Source organism: Scyliorhinus torazame, chromosome 1, assembly GCF_047496885.1.
Source record: "Scyliorhinus torazame isolate Kashiwa2021f chromosome 1, sScyTor2.1, whole genome shotgun sequence".
NCBI classification, from domain to species: domain Eukaryota; kingdom Metazoa; phylum Chordata; class Chondrichthyes; order Carcharhiniformes; family Scyliorhinidae; genus Scyliorhinus; species Scyliorhinus torazame.
Genome location: NC_092707.1, coordinates 93,573,233 through 93,593,023, shown reverse-complemented (window position 1 = coordinate 93,593,023; position 19,791 = coordinate 93,573,233). Strand labels below are relative to the sequence as shown.

Here is a 19,791-nt window from a genome sequence, read left to right as displayed (position 1 = left end):
AAAGCATTCTTCTGACCCTCGGATGGTGAACTTTATCTTCGCCAGCCTGAAATTCCGTCAGGCCGGACAGCTAGTCTGCAGCCTTTGGTGGTGCTGCCAATCGACAGCTGAGCAGGAGTCTCCAACGGGTGATCAGGGAGGCAAAAGCTAGGGCCCACCTCCCTGTGAAAAGCCCTGGCTGCTCTGATACCTCGAACACTGCCACTAGTTGGCACAGCTCCACCATCACCCCATCTAACCCTGGACATGGCCTCAAAGAAGGACGACCACTACCCGACAAGTCTGGAGCACGCCCAGAACATGTGGGTGTGGTTGGCTGGGCCTTCCTGGCACTGTTCGCATTTGTCCTCCACCTCCCGGAAGAATCTGCTCATTTGTGTTCTCTTGGGTGCACCTGTGCACTTTTAGTTGTAGTAGGCTCAGCCCTAGACATGTGGAAGTGAAGATTGCCCTGTGCAGAGTCTTCCCCGATCCCTGCTTAGCTCTTCCTTTCACTTCTCTTTTTTTCTTGTCCAGGTGTCTGCATTCCTCTTCTAACAGTCATCCATCCTTGTCCGAACAGTTTTCCCCATTCTAGGTCGCCCGCGTTTACTAGTCTTTCTAGTAGTGACTATCCTGGTATCTGTTTCCTTGCGGAGGAAGTTTTTAACCTGTGTGTACCTCGGGTCGTTCCCTCTCAGGAGCTGAAACTTCTCTGTGAGTTCCACCAGGGTTGCTACTCTACCATCTGTGTATATGCCCCTGACTGTCTCTGTCCCCTTGTTCTGTCTCCAACTCTTGAAGAAGGCATCCATTATTGTGGGAGTGAACCTGACATTTCGGCTAGCCTGAAGTGCTGCCTCATTTGATTCCATGTTCGGAGCATGGCTACTACCACTGGACTTTTCGCCTATTTGGCTGGGGGAGGCCTCCCACATTTCACCTCTTTGCAGGACATTGTTTCTATTTCAAATCCTCAGGTTCTCTTTCTCTTTCTCTCCTTCTCCCCTCCCTCACACCTGCAAGGGAGAGTGGCAGTAAGTTCCATCTCTGCAGGTCCTTTTTAACTTCCTCCACCTGATGTCAGGTTCCACTTGTGGATCGTATCCAGTCATGGACTATTTGGATCCCCAGGTAGCAGAATTTGGTCTGGGTCAGTTTGAACAGAAGTCGAACCATGATTCCAGGTGCATGAGGCAGCAGTGCTAACCAGTGTGCCACCATGCCACCTTTGCTCTTACTCAGGTTAAGCTTGTAATCCAAGAAGGCTCTGAACTCCTTCAGGAGTTTCATTATTCCTTCCATACAAGTCAGGGGGTTCGACATGTAGAAGAGCAGGCCATCTGCATAGAGTGAGACTTATGCTTTCTGTCACCTCTTGGCCGCTCTGAGCGTGATCGCCAGGGAAAACAGCAGCGGGGACAATGGGCCTCCCTGCCTCATGCCTCTGTGCAACCAGAAGTATCTAGAGCTGGTGGTGTTTGTCTGTACGCTTGCTATGGGAGCGCTGTGCAATCGTTCCACCCAGGGGGTGAACCCTGGCCCAAACCCAAACCGCTTCAGTACCTCTGAGGTACATCTATTCAACCCTGTCTTTTTTGCATCCAGGGAGATGATCACCTTTGGTGTTCTCTCACCGGATGGGGTCATGATCACGTTCAGCAGGCGCCTGATGTTCACTGTTAGCTGCCTGCCCTTGACAAAGCCTGTTTTATCTTCTGCGACTACCCTGGCACATAGCTCTCCAGCCGCCTTGCCAGGGCCTTCGCCAGGACCTTCGAGTTGGTGTTGAGGAATGAGATGGGTCTGTAGGACTTTCTGTAGGCTTTTCCCCAGGGTAGAGGGGTCAATTACTAGGGGGCATAGGTTTAAGGTGAGAGGGGCAAGGTTTAGAGTAGATGTATGAGGCAAGTTTTTTAAGCAGAGGGTAGTGGGTGCCTGGAACTCGCTACCGGAGGAGGTGGTGGAAGCAGGGACGATAGTGACATTTAAGGGGCATCTTGACAAATACATGAATAGGATGGGAATAGAGGGAAACGGACCCAGGAAGTGTAGAAGATTGTAGTTTAGTCGGGCAGCATGGCCGGCACGGGCTTGGAGGGCCGAAGGGCCTGTTCCTGTGCTGTACATTTCTATGTTCTTGACCCTCACCCAGTCGGGTCTTTGTTTTTTGGGGGGATCAGCGATATAGAGGCTTGGGCCTGCATTGGTAGCAGGGTTCCCCTTGCTAGTGAGTCTGCGACCATTTTCCGCAGGTGCAAATGGTCGCACTGCTGGTGCAAATTATTTGTAGAAGTCTACTGGGAATCCACTCTGACCTGGCGCCTTTCCCGCCTGCATGGAGTTAATGACTTCCCCCAGTTCTAATGGTGCTTGCAGGCCTCGTCCCCTATCGTCCCCCAAAACTGGCTTTTCCAGTCATCTTCGAGTCACCCAGCGGGGGCTCGGATGTGTATAGCTCCCGGTAGAAAGTTACCAAGGCTTCATTAATCTGCTCTGGTGCTCCGACTAGTTTGCCACTCCTGTCTTTTACCTGGGCTATTTCCCTTGTGGCTGCCTGCATTCTCAGTTGGTGGGCCAGCAGGCGGCTGGCTTTGTCTGCAAGCTCGTAAAAGGACCTCCCTGTCTGTTGGAGCTGGTGCACTGTTTTCCCAGTGGAGAGCAGGTGAAAGTCAATTTGAAGCTTTTCCCTCTCTGCCAGCAGTTCCAAGGTCTGTGGAGTAATGCCAGTCAACCCCCAGTATGGAGTTGACCATCTGTTGCCTAGCCGCCTTCTCCTTCCTAACTTTGCGCCACTTGAATGCAATAATTTCCCCCTTTATCATCGCCTTCAGTCCTTCCCAGAGCATGGAGAGTGAGACCTCTCATCCTAGTTGTTGGTAACATTGATAATCCACCTATGGCTTATGATATTTGATCACAGAATGCCTTGTCGGCAGGGAGCGCCATGTCCAGCCTCCGTTTGGGGGGGGGGGGGGGGGGGGGGGGGGGGGGCGGCGGCGGCGTTGTGCCCGGTCCATCTCCAATCTCCTTCTCCCCCGGATGCGTGAACTGTAGCTGTGGTGGTCTTGAAAGAGGCTGAGGTTTTTTTTATTTTTTGCAAAATTGTAGCCCATTTTGGGGATAAAAGAGCCAAATTCCAACAACCAGGAGGAGAGCCAGCTTTCCTGCATCCGCCCAGCATATCCCCGTCACCAGAAGTCAGGATTAAAACCACCTAGAACTCATAACTACCTCACCACGACCAACTACCATTACTACATTCCAGACCAGACCCCAACAGTGGCGAGGATACTGGACCAAAACCCCAATATTTCAGGTAATTTGTAAGACTGCAGAAAGAATGATTCGCTCCAGGAGTGATTGCATGAAGAAATAGGGCTTTGGTATTTCCTTTTTTAAAGAAAATTTAGCGTATCCAATTAATTTTTTCCAATTAAGGGGCAATTTAGCATGGCCAATCCACCTACCCTACACGTCTTTGGGTTGTGGGGGCGAAACCCACGCAAACACGGGGAGAATATGCAAACTCCACACGGATAGTGACCCAGAGCCGGGATCAAACCTGGGACCTCGGCGCCGTGAGGCAGCAATGCTAACCACTGCGCCACTATGCTGCCCTGGCTTTGGTATTTCTAAAATAAAACTTTATTATGAATACAATTTTAACTTCCAAACAGTACAGCTTACAATTACATCTTAAACCAGATTTAAGGGTGGCATATGGTTAGCACTGCTGCCTACGACGCTGAGGTCCTGGGTTCGATCTTATGGAGCCCTGTCCTCGCTACCTGAATCCCCAAATACTTAAACCTATCTCTCGCTACCGTAAATGGCATCCCTCCTAAATTAGCCCGCTGTGCCAGCTCATTCACCGGGAATACCTTGCTTTTCCCTACATTCAGCTTGTACCCTGAGAACCCTCCAAACCTCCCCAGCAGGCCCATAATCCTTCCCATGCTCTCCAACAGATCCAGAACATACAGCAAGAGATCGTCGGCATAGTGATACCAGATGATCCCTCTGTCCCCTCATAATCCCCCGCCACTCTGCCGACCCCCTGAGAGCCATCGGCAATGGCTCTATGGCCAGTGCAAACAACAGCGGCGACAGCGGGCACCCTTGCCTCATACCCCTGTCTAAGTCAAAGCTTCGTGAGCTCATATCATTCGTCCTCACCCTTGTCCTTGGTGCCACACACCGTACCCATGCCACAAATCTCGGGCGAAACCTTCCCAAAACCTCGAACAAGTACCGCCACTCCACCCGATCAAATGCTTTCTCCGGGCCCATGGACATCACCACCTCCGGTACCAGTGCCCCCGACGGATTCATCACCACATTCAACAGCTGTCTTATATTACTCGCGAGCTACCTGCCCTTCACAAAGCCTGTTTGATCTTCTGTACCACCCCGGGGACACACTCCTCCATCCTTCCCGCCAACAACTTAGCCAATACTTTCACATCCGTGTTCAATAGTGATATGGGCCTATACAACCCACATTCCACTGCGTCCATCCCCTTTTTTGGGATTACTGCGATTACTGCGTGCGTCATCGTCTCCGACAACTCCCCCTTCTCCAGTGCTTCATTATACGCCCCCAACAGATGTGGTGCCAGGTCTGTCGCAAATTCCTTATAAAATTCTGCTAGGTACCCATCCAGTCCAGAGGCCTTCCCCGATTTCATACCCCTGATACTATCCAGCACCTCCCTCAGCCTCAGGAGCTCCTCCAATGCCTGCCTCTTTGCTTCCTCCACCTGGGGATATTCCAGCTTGTCCAGAAACCGCCCCGTGTCCCACTCCTCTCCTCCTGGGTCTGCCTCATAAAGTACTCCCTAAATGCCTCATTTATCTTCCCTGGCTCTGACACCACATCCCCAGTCCGTATCTTCAATATTTCCCTGGATGCAGCGTGCCTCCACAGCTGGTGCGCCAGCATGCGGCTCGCCTTGTCCTCATACTTGAATTGCACCGCCTTTGCCCTACGCAGTTGCCCTACCGCCCTCCCTGTTGTCAGCCTGTCAAACTGTCCCTGCAACTTTTTCCTCCTCGCCAATCCCTCCATGGTGGGCACCCTCCAATATTGCCTGTCCACCTCCACTATCTTGCTTTCTCTTACCTTTTTTTTTGAGCAAAATAACTATTTATTTGCAACTTTAAATAAATCACTTTTATGATAAGTACGTTGTGATGCACCCAAGTATCACTCATTGGGTAAAATTAAAACTACCAATTGTATGTGGCTTGAATTTATTTTTCTCCTGTCACCAATGACAAAAAAGCGATAAAAGGCCTTTAAGTTTTTGCTCGGCTTTTTATTTCTATACAAACATGAAACTTCTTACAACTCGAGTCTTCAGCTTGTTAGACAGCTTTAGCCACAATGCCATCATTCTTAGCCAGCCTCAAAATGCAATCATCTGATTCACCCATCCTACGGATAGCTCCACAGATAGCATAGGTTTTGTGCTGACCATTAAATCTTGCTGTTACTTTGTCAACATCAGCAAGGTTGATTTGAATGGAAGCATGATCCTTGGCACCAATGATTCTGTTGCTCGCAGAGCATTTACGTGGAACATAAAGATCAACAAATTCGCCAGCGTCGTTCTGCATGTTGGGTTTTATTTAGTTTCCACTCTTGTTCAGAAGTTATATTCAGTTGTTATGCAGGGATCCTGCAGTCGGAATGGCGGCCGCCGAAAAGCTTTCTCTTACCTTTAATGCAAGAGGTGAGTCTGCTTGGTCCTCATTTACTTGTTTGCTGCTGACAAAATGGAGGCATTGCAATTGCGCTCAAAGCACATGACATCGACTTTCGGGAGGCGTGACCTGCTCTCTGCCTCCCTTCAGGCATGATGTGGAGATGCCGGCGTTGAACTGGGTTGAGCACAGTAAGAAGCCTGACAACACCAGGTTAAAGTCCAGCAGGTTTGTTTTGAATCACTAGCTTTCGGAGCACTGCTCCTGCCTCAGGCAAAACATAATTTAGAAAAAGAACATGACCACAGCAGTCGACGCGCTCTAATCCCAGGCCTTTTCGCTCTTAAATTGCCCAGTACTTAGAGAATCCTGAGGAAGGAGCAGTGCTCCGAAAGCTAGTGATTCGAAACAAACCTGTTGGACTTTAACCTGGTGTTGTCAGACTTCTTACTACTTCCTCCAGGCAGGAAGATTACATTGATTTAAAAAGAAAAATCTTCTCCTGCGTCTCCGATTGCGCACATTTGCACACAACAGCCGCAGCAGCCGGCTTTTAACAATGACAGCTGCAAGCGGCCTTCAAAATGACAGCCGCGACCATAGAAAAAAATGTGGGCGCGCTGCGCATGCGGTGCGCATGCGTGGAACCAGGCGGGGGTTCTGCACATGTGCACCGATGAGTGGGTACGCATGCGCAGTGCGCCCGCATTTTTTTTTCAATGGTCGCGGCTGTCATTTTGAAGGCCGCTTGCAGCAGGCATTGTTAAAAGCCGGCTGCTGCGTGCAAATTTGTGCAATCGGGAGCGCCGCGACGGACGGCTGTGTCCCTCCCGACACCCGCATGTGACCCACCCACGGGTCGCGACCCCGGCTTTGAAAATGCCTGGCCTAGGCTGAAAAACATTCCTTTGCAAATTCCACCTTCTTGCTGCTAAAAACACCCAGGCCCTGCAAAACATTATTTTTTTAAAAAGAACACAGTCGGCGCACTCTAATCCCAGACCTTTTCACCCTTAAATTGCCCAGTACTTAGAGAATCCAATATTTCTAAAATCCTCCAGTCGTCACATCCTCCTGACATCCCACTCACAACTCTTCTTACACCTCCCTTCCTCTATCTTACCCACCTAACCATACACACTTGCCTTCTGGCTTAATGTATATAAATGTACTTGTCAGGTGTGAGGGAATGAGAGTGAAGAGTGTGCCTATTGACTCTAACTGCTTGACATCTAAAAATGGTGGTCATTGTTCCTGTTGTCATCCACTCTTGGCAGCGAGAAACCTAATAGTGGCATTGCTGTTGTCTTGAATGTATGCGACCTGCAATGCAGGAAGTGTCCTTGCAATGAATGGGCTTAGAGATTAAACCAATTTTTAGTTGTGTGTAGATAGAATAAGATGTATAGAAACTTTTGTGTGGGTACATTCTGGAAAAAAAAAAATTTCCCCACTATTTTCACTCTGCTTTGCCAAGTTGACTGAGTATAGAATAGTTGTGGATGGGTGGGGCTGGTATGTCGGCACACTAGTCTGGAATGTGCAGTAGTAACAGCGGCTAGTATGTTAGCACTCATCGTTATGACTGTGTTAGACCAACTGCAACTTCTGGCATTTGCTCGTGTGCAATTATATGCTGAAATCTGAAAGTTGTTGTCACTGATATCCTGCTCTTTTACGGTGCCTACTGTTGCAGTCATGGGGCACAATTAATTATTTTTTTTAAAGTATTTTTATTCAGCAAAATTTCAACAATTTTATACAACACAAAAGAACCCCTCCTGATAACAGTCAAAGGTAACCAACTCTCGAAAATGCATGATGAACAAACCCCAACACTTCTAGAATTGTATGGTGTGTGGACGCCACCCCCCCCCCCCCCCCCTCAACAAAGCCGCCACCACCATGCTGAGGCAGAGGGTGGAGAAGCTGACTTCCACCCCAACCAGACCCGCCTACGAGCAATCAGCAAGGCGAAGGTTAAAACATCTACCCCGGCAGCTGACTGCAGCATCGACCTGCCCGACACCCTGAATATGACTTCTAGGGGACCGGGCTCCACGTCCACATGTAAAACTCCCGAAAATTTGCTGAACACCATCCTCCAAAACCTTTCCAGCCTCGGGCAGGAACATGTGCACATGATTTGCAGGGCCCCTCCTACACTGCTCACAGACATCCTCCACCTTCTTGAGCAGCTGGCCCACTCTTGATTTTGTAAGGTAGACTACCTTCAGTTGTATTAGCCTCAGTCTCGCATACTGTGTCGAGGCATTTACCCTCTGCAACACCTCACACCATAGACCTCCAATTCTCCAATTTTCCTCTCGCTTCTCTCATCTCCCCCCCCCCCCCCCCCCCCACAAAAACCGGACAGCCAATCCTCCTCCAAAATCTTCTCGGAAGTCACTGAGACGACCCCACCCTCCAACCCCTCACTGACAGCACCGCCTCCAATGAGGAGGCAGGTGCAATGGGGAAGGTTGGAAAGACCTTCCTCGCAAAGTCCTGCAACTGCATACACCTAAAAATTGCACTCCCGCAACAGCCTAACGCTTCCAAAATTGCAAACCACCCTCCCAGAAATAGATCCTTAATTTCCTTAATCCCCCTCTCTTCCCATCCCTAAAACCTCGCACCATCCTCCTCCGCTTGAACCCATGATTCCTGCTAATTCTCTTGGGCAAAAAAGACCAACCTACATTGAAAACATTCTTCTTAACTGCCTGCACCTAGAACAAAGAAATGTACAGCACAGGAACAGGCCCTTCGGCCCTCCAAGCCCGTGCCGACCATGCTACCCGACTAAACTACAATCTTCTACACTTCCTGGGTCCGTATCCCTCTATTCCCATCCTATTCATGTATTTGTCAAGATGCCCCTTAAATGTCACTATCGTCCCTGCTTCCACCACCTCCTCCGGTAGCGAGTTCCAGGCACCCACTACCCTCTGCGTAAAAAAACTTGCCTCGTACATCTACTCTAAACCTTGCCCCTCTCACCTTAAACCTATGCCCCCGAGTAATTGACCCCTCTACCCTGGGGAAAAGCCTCTGACTATCCACTCTGTCTATGCCCCTCATAATTTTGTATACCTCTATCAGGTCTCCCCTCAACCTCCTTCGTTCCAGTGAGAACAAACCGAGTTTATTCAACCGCTCCTCATAGCTAATGCCCTCCACACCAGGCAACATTCTGGTAAATCTCTTCTGCACCCTCTCTAAAGCCTCCACATCCTTCTGGTAGTGTGGCGACCAGAATTGAACACTATACTCCAAGTGTGGCCTAACTAAGGTTCTATACAGCTGCAACATGACTTGCCAATTCTTATACTCAATGCCCCGGCCAATGAAGGCAAGCATGCCGTATGCCTTCTTGACTACCTTCTCCACCTGTGTTGCCCCTTTCAATGACCTGTGGACCTGTACTCCTAGATCTCTTTGACTTTCAATGCTCTTGAGGGTTCTACCATTCACTGTATATTCCCTACCTGCATTAGACCTTCCAAAATGCATTACCTCACATTTGTCCGGATTAAACTCCATCTGCCATCTCTCCGCCCAAGTCTCCAGACAATCTAAATCCTGCTGTATCCTCCGACAGTCCTCATCGCTATCCGTAATTCCACCAACCTTTGTGTCGTCTGCAAACTTACTAATCAGACCAGTTACATTTTCCTCCAAATCATTTATATATACTACAAAGAGCAAAGGTCCCAGCACTGATCCCTGTGGAATACCACTGGTCACAGCCCTCCAATTAGAAAAGCATCCTTCCATTGCTACTCTCTGCCTTCTATGGCCTAGCCAGTTCTGTATCCACCTTGCCAGCTCCCCCCTGATCCCGTGTGACTTCACCTTTTGTACTAGTCTACCATGAGGGACCTTGTCAAAGGCCTTACTGAAGTCCATATAGACAACATCCACTGCCCTACCTGCATCAATCATCTTAGTGACCTCCTCGAAAAACTCTTTCAAGTTAGTGAGACACGACCTCCCCTTCACAAAACCGTGCTGCCTCTCACTAATACGTCCATTTGCTTCCAAATGGGAGTAGATCCTGTCTCGAAGAATTCTCTCCAGTAATTTCCCTACCACTGAAGTAAGGTTCACCGGCCTGTAGTTCCCGGGATTATCCTTGCTACCCTTCTTAAACAGAGGAACAACATTGGCTATTCTCCAGTCCTCCGGGACATCCCCTGAAGACAGCGAGGATCCAAAGATTTCTGTCAAGGCCTCAGCAATTTCCTCTCCAGCCTCCTTCAGTATTCTGGGGTAGATCCCATCAGGCCCTGGGGACTTATCTACCTTAATATTTTTTAAGACACCCAACACCTCGTCTTTTTGGATCTCAATGTGACCCAGGCTATCTACACCCCCTTCTCCAGACTCAACATCTACCAATTCCTTCTCTTTGGTGAATACTGATGCAAAGTATTCATTTAGTACCTCGCTCATTTCCTCTGGCTCCACACATAGATTCCCTTGCCTATCCTTCAGTGGGCCAACCCTTTCCCTGGCTACCCTCTTGCTTTTTATGTACGTGTAAAAAGCCTTGGGATTTTCCTTAACCCTATTTGCCAGTGACTTTTCGTGACCCCTTCTAGCCCTCCTGACTCCTTGCTTAAGTTCCTTCCTACTTTCCTTATATTCCACGCAGGCTTCGTCTGTCCCCAGCCTTTTAGCCCTGACAAATGCCTCCTTTTTCTTTTTGACGAGGCCTACAATATCTCTCGTCATCCAAGGCTCCCGAAAATTGCCGTATTCATCCTTCTTCCTCACAGGAACATGCCGGTCCTGAATTCCTTTCAACTGCCACTTGAAAGCCTCCCACATGTCAGATGTTGATTTGCCCTCAAACATCCGCCCCCCAATCTATGTTCTTCAGTTCCCGCCTAATATTGTTATAATTAGCCTTCCCCCAATTTAGCACATTCATCCTAGGACCACTCTTATCCTTGTCCACCAGTACTTTAAAACTTACTGAATTGTGGTCACTGTTACCGAAATGCTCCCCTACTGAAACATCCACCACCTGGCCGGGCTCATTCCCCAATACCAGGTCCAGTACCGCCCCTTCCCTAGTTGGACTGTCTACATATTGTTTTAAGAAGCCCTCCTGGATGCTCCTTACAAACTCTGCCCCGTCTAAGCCCCTGGCACTAAGTGAGTCCCAGTCAATATTGGGGAAGTTGAAGTCTCCCATCACCACAACCCTGTTGTTTTTACTCTTTTCCAAAATCTGTCTACCTATCTGCTCCTCTATCTCCCGCTGGCTGTTGGGAGGCTTGTAGTAAACCCCCAACATTGTGACTGCACCCTTCTTATTCCTGATCTCTACCCATATAGCCTCACTGCCCTCTGTGGTGTCCTCCCGCAGTACAGCTGTGATATTCTCCCGAACCAGTAGCGCAACTCCGCCTCCCCTTTTACATCCCCCTCTATCCCGCCTGAAACATCTAAATCCTGGAATGTTTAGTTGCCAATCCTGCCCTTCCCTCAACCAGGTCTCTGTAATGGCAACAACATCATTGTTCCAAGTACTAATCCAAGCTCTAAGTTCATCTGCCTTACCCGTAATACTTCTTGCATTAAAACATATGCACTTCAGGCCACCAGACCCGCTCTGTTCAGCAACTTCTCCCTGTCTGCTCTGCCTCAGAGCCCCACTGTCCCTATTCCCTAGTTCTCCCTCAATGCTCTCACCTTCTGACCTATTGCTCCCGTGCCCACCCCCCTGCCATACTAGTTTAAACCCTCCCGTGTGACACTAGCAAACCTCGCGGCCAGGATATTTATGCCTCTCCGGTTTAATGCAACCCGTCCTTCTTATACAGGTCACACCTGCCCCGGAAGAGCTCCCAGTGGTCCAGATAATGGAAACCCTCCCTCCTACACCAGCTGTTTAGCCACGTGTTTAGCTGCTCTATCTTCCTATTTCTAGCCTCACTGGCACAGGGAGTAATCCCGAGATTACAACCCTCGAGGCCCTGTCTTTTAACTTTCTGCCTAGCTCCCTGAACTCCTGCTGCAGGACCTCATGCCCCTTCCTGCCTATGTCGTTAGTACCAATATGTACAACGACCTCTGCCTGTTTGCCCTCCCCCTTCAGGATGCCCTCTACCCGTTCGGAGACATCCTGGACCCTGCACCAGGGAGGCAACATACCATCCTGGAGTCTCTTTCACGTCCACAGAAGCGCCTATCTGTGCCCCTGACTATAGAGTCCCCTATTACTATTACTCTTCTGCGCTTTGACCCTCCCTTCTGAACATCAGAGCCAGCCGTGGTGTCACTGCTCTGGCTGCTGCTGTTTTCCCCTGATAGGCTATCCCCCCCCGACAGTATCCAAAGGGGTATACCTGTTCGAGAGGGGGACAACCACAGGGGATTCCTGCACTGACTGCCTGCCCTTTCTGGTGGTCACCCATTTCTCTGCCTGCACCTTGGGTGTGACCACATTTACATAACTGCGATCTATGACGCTTTCCGCCACCTGCATGCTCCTAAGTGCATCCAATTGCTGCTCCAACCGAACCATGCGGTCTGTGAGGAGCTCCAGTTGGGTGCACTTTCTGCAGATGAAGCCACCCGGGACGCTGGAAGCCTCCCGGACCTGCCCCATCTCACAGTCAGAGCACTGCACCCCTCTAACTGACATTGTGTCAATTAATTAAAATTAAAATTTAATTTAAAAAAAAAAAAAAAAAAAAAAATTTTTTTAAATTTCAAAGTTACTGTTAACTATCTGTTTCCTAGCACTAGATTTCTAATAGAAATGCGAAAGCTAAATATAGTACCCTCCGATCTCTGGCTTAGATATCCCTCTAAATTATAATTAAGTAATTATGTTTAATTAGTTACCAATGCTTAATTTTTTTAATTTAGTGTAGATTCCCAACCAGCCACTCAGGCCACAGCTTTTCTGTGATGTCACTTCAGTTTCCCCCCGACACACAACTTGAAAAAGGTATAAAAGTAAAAATGTGTAAAAATCACTTAGTTACCTTCTCACCTTCTGAGTGTCTTAGATGTTCTCAGGTTCTCTCCCTGACAGAGACTGCTCCTCCTCCTCCGAACGGCTCCCGAAACTAGGCTGCGATCTTTTAAAATCTCCTCTCCGACTCGCAGCTCCCTCGCTTTTTAAATCTTCCGCGCTGTTTTCACTGTCCCGGCTCTCTCTCTCTCCCGCGCTGTTTTCACTGTCCTGGCTCACTCAGCTCCCGCGCTGTTTTCACAGTCCCGGCTCACTCTCCTCCCGCGCTGTTTTCACTGTCCCGGCTCACTCAGCTCCCGTGCTGTTTTCACAGTCCCGGCTCACTCTCCTCCCGCGCTGTTTTCACTGTCCCGGCTCACTCAGCTCCCGCGCTGTTTTCACAGTCCCGGCTCACTCAGCTCCCGTGCTGTTTTCACAGTCCCGGCTCACTCTCCTCCCGCGCTGTTTTCACTGTCCCGGCTCACTCAGCTCCCGCGCTGTTTTCACAGTCCCGGCTCACTCTCCTCCCGCGCTGTTTTCACTGTCCCGGCTCTCTCTCTCTCCCGCGCTGTTTTCACTGTCCCGGCTCACTCAGCTCCCGCGCTGTTTTCACAGTCCCGGCTCACTCTCCTCCCGCGCTGTTTTCACTGTCCCGGCTCTCTCTCCTCCCGCGCTGTTTTCACTGTCCCGGCTCTCTCTCCCGCGCTGTTTTCACTGTCCCGGCTCTCTCTCCTCCCGCGCTGTTTTCAGAGTCCCGGCTCACTCAGCTCCCGCGCTGTTTTCACTGTCCCGGCTCACTCAGCTCCCGCGCTGTTTTCACTGCCCCGGCTCACTCACCTCCCGCGCTGTTTTCAGAGTCCCGGCTCACTCAGCTCCCGCGCTGTTTTCAGAGTCCCGGCTCCCTCACCTCCCGCGCTGTTTTCAAAGTCCCGGCTCACTCAGCTCTCGCGCTGTTTTCAGAGTCCTGGCTCACTCACCTCCCGCTCTGTTTTCACTGTCCCGGCTCACTCCGCTCCCACGCTGTTTTCAATGTCCCGGCTCTCTCTCCTCTCGCGCTGGGCAACACGATGGCGCAGTGGGTTAGCCCTGCTGCCTCATGGCGCCGAGGACCCAGGTTCGATGCCGGCTCTGGGTCTCTGTCCATGTGGAGTTTGCACATTCTTCCCGTGTTTGCGTGGGTTTCGCCCCCACAACCATAAAGATGTGCTGGGGAGGGGGAGGGGTGACGGCGTTGGCTAGGCTAATGGTGGAAATGGGAGGGGTGGACCCTTGGAGATTTCTGCATCCGAGGGAGCGGGAGTACTCGTTTTTCTCGGCAGTCCATAAGGTATACTGGCGGATCGACTTTTTCGTGGTGGGGAAAGCTTGCTGGCTGGGGTTAAGGGGTTGGAGTACTCGGCAATTACAGTATCAGATCATGCTCCACATTGGGTGGATATGGTACTGGAGAAGAGGGCAGTGCAGAGGCTGGGGTGGAAATTAAATGTGGGACTGTTGGGGGTCAGAGGGTTCTGTGACGAAATTGAAAAAGTAATTGAGGAATATGTAGGTTTCAACTGTATGGGTGAGGTGTCGAAGGCAGTTGTCTGGGAGACTCTAAACACGGTGGTGAGGGGTGAGGTGATCTCGTTTAAGGCCAGGGTGGGCAAAAAGGAGAGGTTGGAGTGGCAGAGGGTAATGGATGAGATGTTGGAGGTAGATATGAGTTATGCAGAAGATGGAAAACCAGCGAAGTTGGAAAAGAGGAAGGAACTACAGGCTAGCTTTGACGGACTATCTACCAGGATGGCGGTGCGCCAACTGAGGCGAGCAAGGGGTGCAGTTTACGAGCATGGACAGAAGGCATGTTAGCGGATCAGCTTCGGAGGGAGGCGGCGGCAAGGGAAATTGTTCAGGTGCGGGTCAGGGCAGGGAAGTTGGTGGTGGCTCTGGATCTGATTAACAAGGTCTTTGAGGAATTCTATGAGTGGTTGTCCAGGTCAGAGCCAGCTGGGGGAGACCGGGAGATGCAGAAATTTTTAGATGGGCTCTAAGTACCCAAGGTTAGGGGAGGGGGAAAGGGCTACATTAGAAGGAGCGATAGTGGAGCAGGAGATAAAGGATGCGATTAGGAGAATGCAGTCAGGGAAGGTGGCAGGGCCGGATGGCTTTCCGGTGGAATATTATAAAAAGTTCAAGGAGAAGCTGGCACCACTGATGGTGGGGATGTTTGAGGAGACTATAGGGAAGGGGGTATTACCACAAACGTTGGGGCAGGCATCGATTTCACTGTTGCTAATCCGATGGAGCGTGGGTCGTACAGGCCCATATCACTTCTGAATGTGGACGCAAAAGTGGTGACGAAGGTACTGGCGGGTAGGCTGGAGGAGTGCCTCCCGAAGGTGATAGGGGAGGATAAGACTGGGTTCGTGAAAGGGTGGCAGCTGTTTTCGAATAATAGGAGGGTTTTGAACGTCGTTATGGCACCGGCGGAAAGAAAGGAAACCGAGGTGGTTGTGGCATTGGACGCCGAGAAGGTGTTTGATCGGGTAGAATGGGGGTAGCTGGAGTGGTTTGGGATTGGACCAAGATTTGTGAACTGGATAAAGCTATTGTATAAGGAGCCGAAGGTGAGTGTCCGCACAAACAATATCAGTTCGAGATACTTTTCTCTCAACCGCAGGACGAGACAGGGGTGTCCTGTGTCGTCGTCCCCTGCTGTTTGCACTTAATGCAATGGCCAACAGCTCAATCGTAAGAGGTTTGGGAGCATGGAAAGGAATAGTTTGGGGGGGGGGGGGGGGGGGGTAGGGAGATGGAGCATAGGGTGTCCTTGTATGCCGACGACTTGCTGCTGTATGTGTCGGAACCGAGTGCGTCGATGGGAGGAATATTGGAGCTACTGCGGGTATTTGGGTCTTTCTCGGGGTACAAGCTGAACCCGGACAAGAGTGAGTATTTTGTGGTGTCTCGGCTGGGGGTGGGGGGGCTGCCATTCCGTAGGGCAGGGACTCACTTTAGGTACCTGGGGGTGCAGGTTGCCCGGGAGTGGGGGTGGCTCCGCAGGTACAACGTTTCTAGTTTGGTGGGGAGAGTGAAAGTCGATCTGGTAAGGTGGGACGGTCTTCCTCTGTCACTGGCGGGTCGGGTACAGGTGGTTAAAATGAATGTGTTGCCGCAATTTCTGTTTATTTTTGAATGCCTACCGATTTTCCTGCCAAAGGCTTTTTTCAGAGAGATTGAGGGAAGGATTACCTCGTTCATATGGGGAGGGAAGGTGGCCAGAGTGAGAAAGGTGCTGCTACAGAGGGGAAGGCAGGCAGGGGGTTTGGGTCTCCCGAACCTGTTGTACTACTACTGGGCGGCAAATGTGGAGAAGGTGCGGAGCTGGGTCAGAGGGGCTGATTCCCAGTGGGTCAGAATGGAGGAGAGTTTGTGCAGAGGGTCGGGGCTGAAGGCACTAGCAACAGCGCCGCTCCCGATAGCTCCGGGGAAATATTCAGGGAGTCCGGTAATAATGGCTTCATTGAAAATCTGGAGGCAGTTTCGTCAACACCTCAGGTTGGGGGCAGGGTCAAGGGAAATGCCGATTTGTTGGAACCACAGATTTGAGCCAGGGAGGTGGGATGGAAATTTTCGGAAACGGGAAGAGAGGGGGATTAAGACGCTAAAAGATTTGTTTCATCGGGGTCGGTTTGCAGGATTGAAGGAGCTGGAAGCGAAGTATGGGCTGGAGCAGGGAGAAGTGTTCGGTACATGCAGGTTCGGGATTTTGCCAGGAAGGAGATACAGAGCTTTCCAGAGGAACCGGCTTCCACGTTGCTGGAGGAAGTGCTGACGACAAGGGGACTGAAGAAGGGGGCAGTGTACGGAGCTATTTTGGAAGAGGATAAGGCACCACTGGAAGGTATCAAAGCAAAGTGGGAGGAAGAGCTGGGAGAGGTTATAGAGGAGGGGGTCTGGTGTGAGATGCTCTGGAGAGTGAATGCCTCCACCTCATGTCGAGGTTGGGGCTGATACAGCTGAAGGTGGAATATAGAGCGCTCCTCATGAGGGCGAGGATGAGCCGATTCTTTGAAGGAGCAGAGGATGTGTGCGAGTGTTGCGGGTGGCCCCCCGCAAATCACGTTCATATGTTTAGGTCCTGTCCAAAGCTAGGGGAGCACCGGAAAGAGGTGCTTCGGGTAATTTCCAAGGTGGTGCGCGTGAAACTGGAACGGATCCCCGGGAGGCCATATTCGGGGTGTCGAACCAGCCAGGGTTGGAAACGGGTGCGGAGGCAGATTTCATAGCCTTCGCTTCGTTGATCGCCCGAAGGTGGATCCTGCTGGGATGGAGAGCAGCCTCTCCACCCAGTGCCCTGGTGTGGCGGGGGGACCTGTTGGAATACTTGACCCTTGAGAAGGTTAAGTTCGAACTGAGGGGAAGCTCGGAGGGGATCTACAAGTCATGGGCACTATTTATTATGCACTTTCAAGAACTGGATAACATCGAACATTAGTTGGGAGAGTTGCGGGGGGGGGGGGGGGGCTGTGTATATTAAGGGTGACTATGGGTAATCCCTGATTCCTTTTTGTCATTTGTTTATGTAAACATGCGGGCTGATGTTTGGGGGTTGGTGGGAGGATGGGAGTGTTGTTACTGTTATGGGGATTGACATACCTGTTGCTGGTTATTGTTTATTGTTGGTTGGTGTAAATTCGGGAGAAAATGTGAAAAAGGAGGAGAATAAAAATATTTATGAAAAAAAAAAAAGCTAAGGATCCAACGGAATGTGGGTCGTATAGGCCCATATCACTTTTGAACGTGGATGCCAAAGTATTGGCGAAAGTACCGGCAGGTAGGCTGGAGGAGTGCCTCCCGAAGGTGATAGGTGAAGATCAGACTGAGTTCGTGAGAGGGAGGCAGCTCTTTTCGAACGTTAGGAGGGTATTGAACGTGGTTATGGCACCGGCGGAGGGTAAGGAAACAGAGGTGGTTGTGGCATTGGACACAAAGACAGCGTTTGACCGGGTAGAATGGAGGCACTTGATGACAGTTCTGGAGTGGTTTGGGATTGGACCAAGATTTGTGGACTGGGTAAAGCTACTAAATAAGGAGCCGAGGGTGAGTGCCCGCACAAATAGCATCAGCTCAAGATACTTTTCTCTCCACTGTGGGACTAGGCAGGGATGTCCTATATCCCCCTGCTGTTTGCACTCACGAATGAGCCGTTGGCCATCGTGTTAAGAAGTTTGGGGGTATGGAAAGGATAGGGTGGGGGGGTATAGAGCATAAGGTGTCCTTATATTCCGATGACTTGTTGTACGTGTTGGAACAGAATGTGTCAATAGGGGGAATATTGGAGCTGTTTCGGGTGTTTGGGTCTTTCTCGGGTAACAATTTAAATCTAGACAAGAGTGAGTATTTTGTGGGGTCTCGGGCAGGGTGGGGAGGGCTGCCATTCCGTAGGGCAGGGACTCACTTTAGATACTTGGGGGTGCAGATTGCCTGGGAGTGGGGGGGCTCCCTGTGTACAACATTTCTAATTTGGTGGGGAGAGTGCAAGCTGATCTGGCAAGGTGGGATGGTGTCCCTCCGTCTCTGGCGGTTCGGGTACAGGCGGTTGCAATGAACGTGAAATGAAAGGTGCTGCTACAGAGGGGAAGGCAGGCAGGGGGTTTGGGCCTTCTGAACCTGATGTATTATTACTGGTTGACGAATGTGGAGAAGGTGCGGAGCTGGGTAAGAGGGGTTGATTCCCAGTGGTCAAAATTGAGGAGAGTTTACGTAGGGGGTCGGGATTGAAGGCGCTAGCAACAACGCTGATCCCGATGGCCCTGGGGAAATTCTCAGCGAGTCCGGTAACAATAGCTTCATGGAGAATTTGGAGGCTGTTTCGCCAACACTTCGGATCGGGGGCAGGGTCAAGGTAAATGCCGATTCGGGGGTACCACAGATTTGAGCCAGAGTAGTGGGACGGAAATTTTCGAAAATGGGAGGAGAAGGGGATTAAGACACTAAAAGGTTTGTTTCTTGGTGTCGGTTTGCAGGATTGAAGGAGCTGGGAGCAAAGTATGGGCTGAAGCAGGGGAAATGTTTAGATACATGCAGGTTCACGATTTTGCCAGGAAGGAGTTACAGAGCTTCCCGATGGAGCCGGCCTCCACATTGTTCGAGGAGGTGCTAACGACAGGGGGACTGGAGGAGGGGATAGTGTCGACGGTTTACGGGGCTATTTTGGAAGAGAAGGCACTATTGGAAGGGATCAAAGCAAAGTGGGAGGAAGAGTTGGGAGAGGGTATGGAGGAGGGGTTCTGGTGTGAGGTGCTCTGGAGAGTGAACGCCTCCACCTTGTGTGCGAGGTTGGGGCTGATACAGCTGAAGGTGCTGTATAGAGCACACCTCACAAGGACGGGGATGAGCCGGCTCTTTGAAGGGGTAGAAGATGTGTGTGAACGTTGCGGGGGTGGGGGTCCCCCACAAATCACGTTCATATGCTTTGGTCCTGTCCAAAGCTGGAGGATTACTGGAAGGAGGTTTTTAGGTTAATCTCTAAGGTGGTGCATGTGAAACTCAGGAAGCCATATTCGGGGTGTCGGACCAGCCGGGGTTGGAAACTGGTGCGGAGGTAGATGTTGTAGCCTTCGCCTCGTTCATTGCCCAAAGGCGGATCCTGTTGGGGTGGAGGCGGATCCTGTTGGGGTGAAGAGCAGCCTCTCCTCCCTCTGCCCTGGCGTGGCGGGGGGACCTGTTGGAATTCTTGAGTCTTGAGAAGGTTAAGTTTGAACTGAGGGGAAGGATGGAGGGGTTCTACAATTCATAGGTGTTATTCATTATGCACTTTCAAGAATTGGATAACATCGAACATTCGTGTGGGAGGGTTGGGGGTGGCGAGGGACTGCATGTGTTAATGGTGACAATGGGTGATTCCCGATTCCTTTTTGTCATTTGTTTATGTTAACATGCGGGCAGTTGTTTGGGTGTTGGTGGGAGGATGGAATTGTTGTTGTTGACATGGGGATTGAGAATAAAAATATTTTTTAAAAAAAGTTACCAGAAACCGTTTCTGTCCTTCTGAAAAATAAATTGAACTGTGTAAGCTGTTCCTTTCTATTCATTTCTAACTTTTTCATTCTTGTTTTTTCATTCTTCTTTTAGATTGTGTA

At 50.5% G+C, this 19,791-nt stretch overlaps 1 protein-coding gene and 1 pseudogene across 3 annotated transcripts in view; one reads left to right on the top strand and one right to left on the bottom strand.

Annotated features, from left to right (window-relative positions):
- The window catches only part of LOC140410176 (septin-2), a 260,093-nt gene that overhangs the window by 50,809 nt on the left and 189,493 nt on the right, over nt 1-19,791 (top strand). The window lies entirely within an intron of this gene.
- Nucleotides 5,280-5,687, bottom strand: LOC140410173 (small ribosomal subunit protein eS21 pseudogene; annotated as a pseudogene).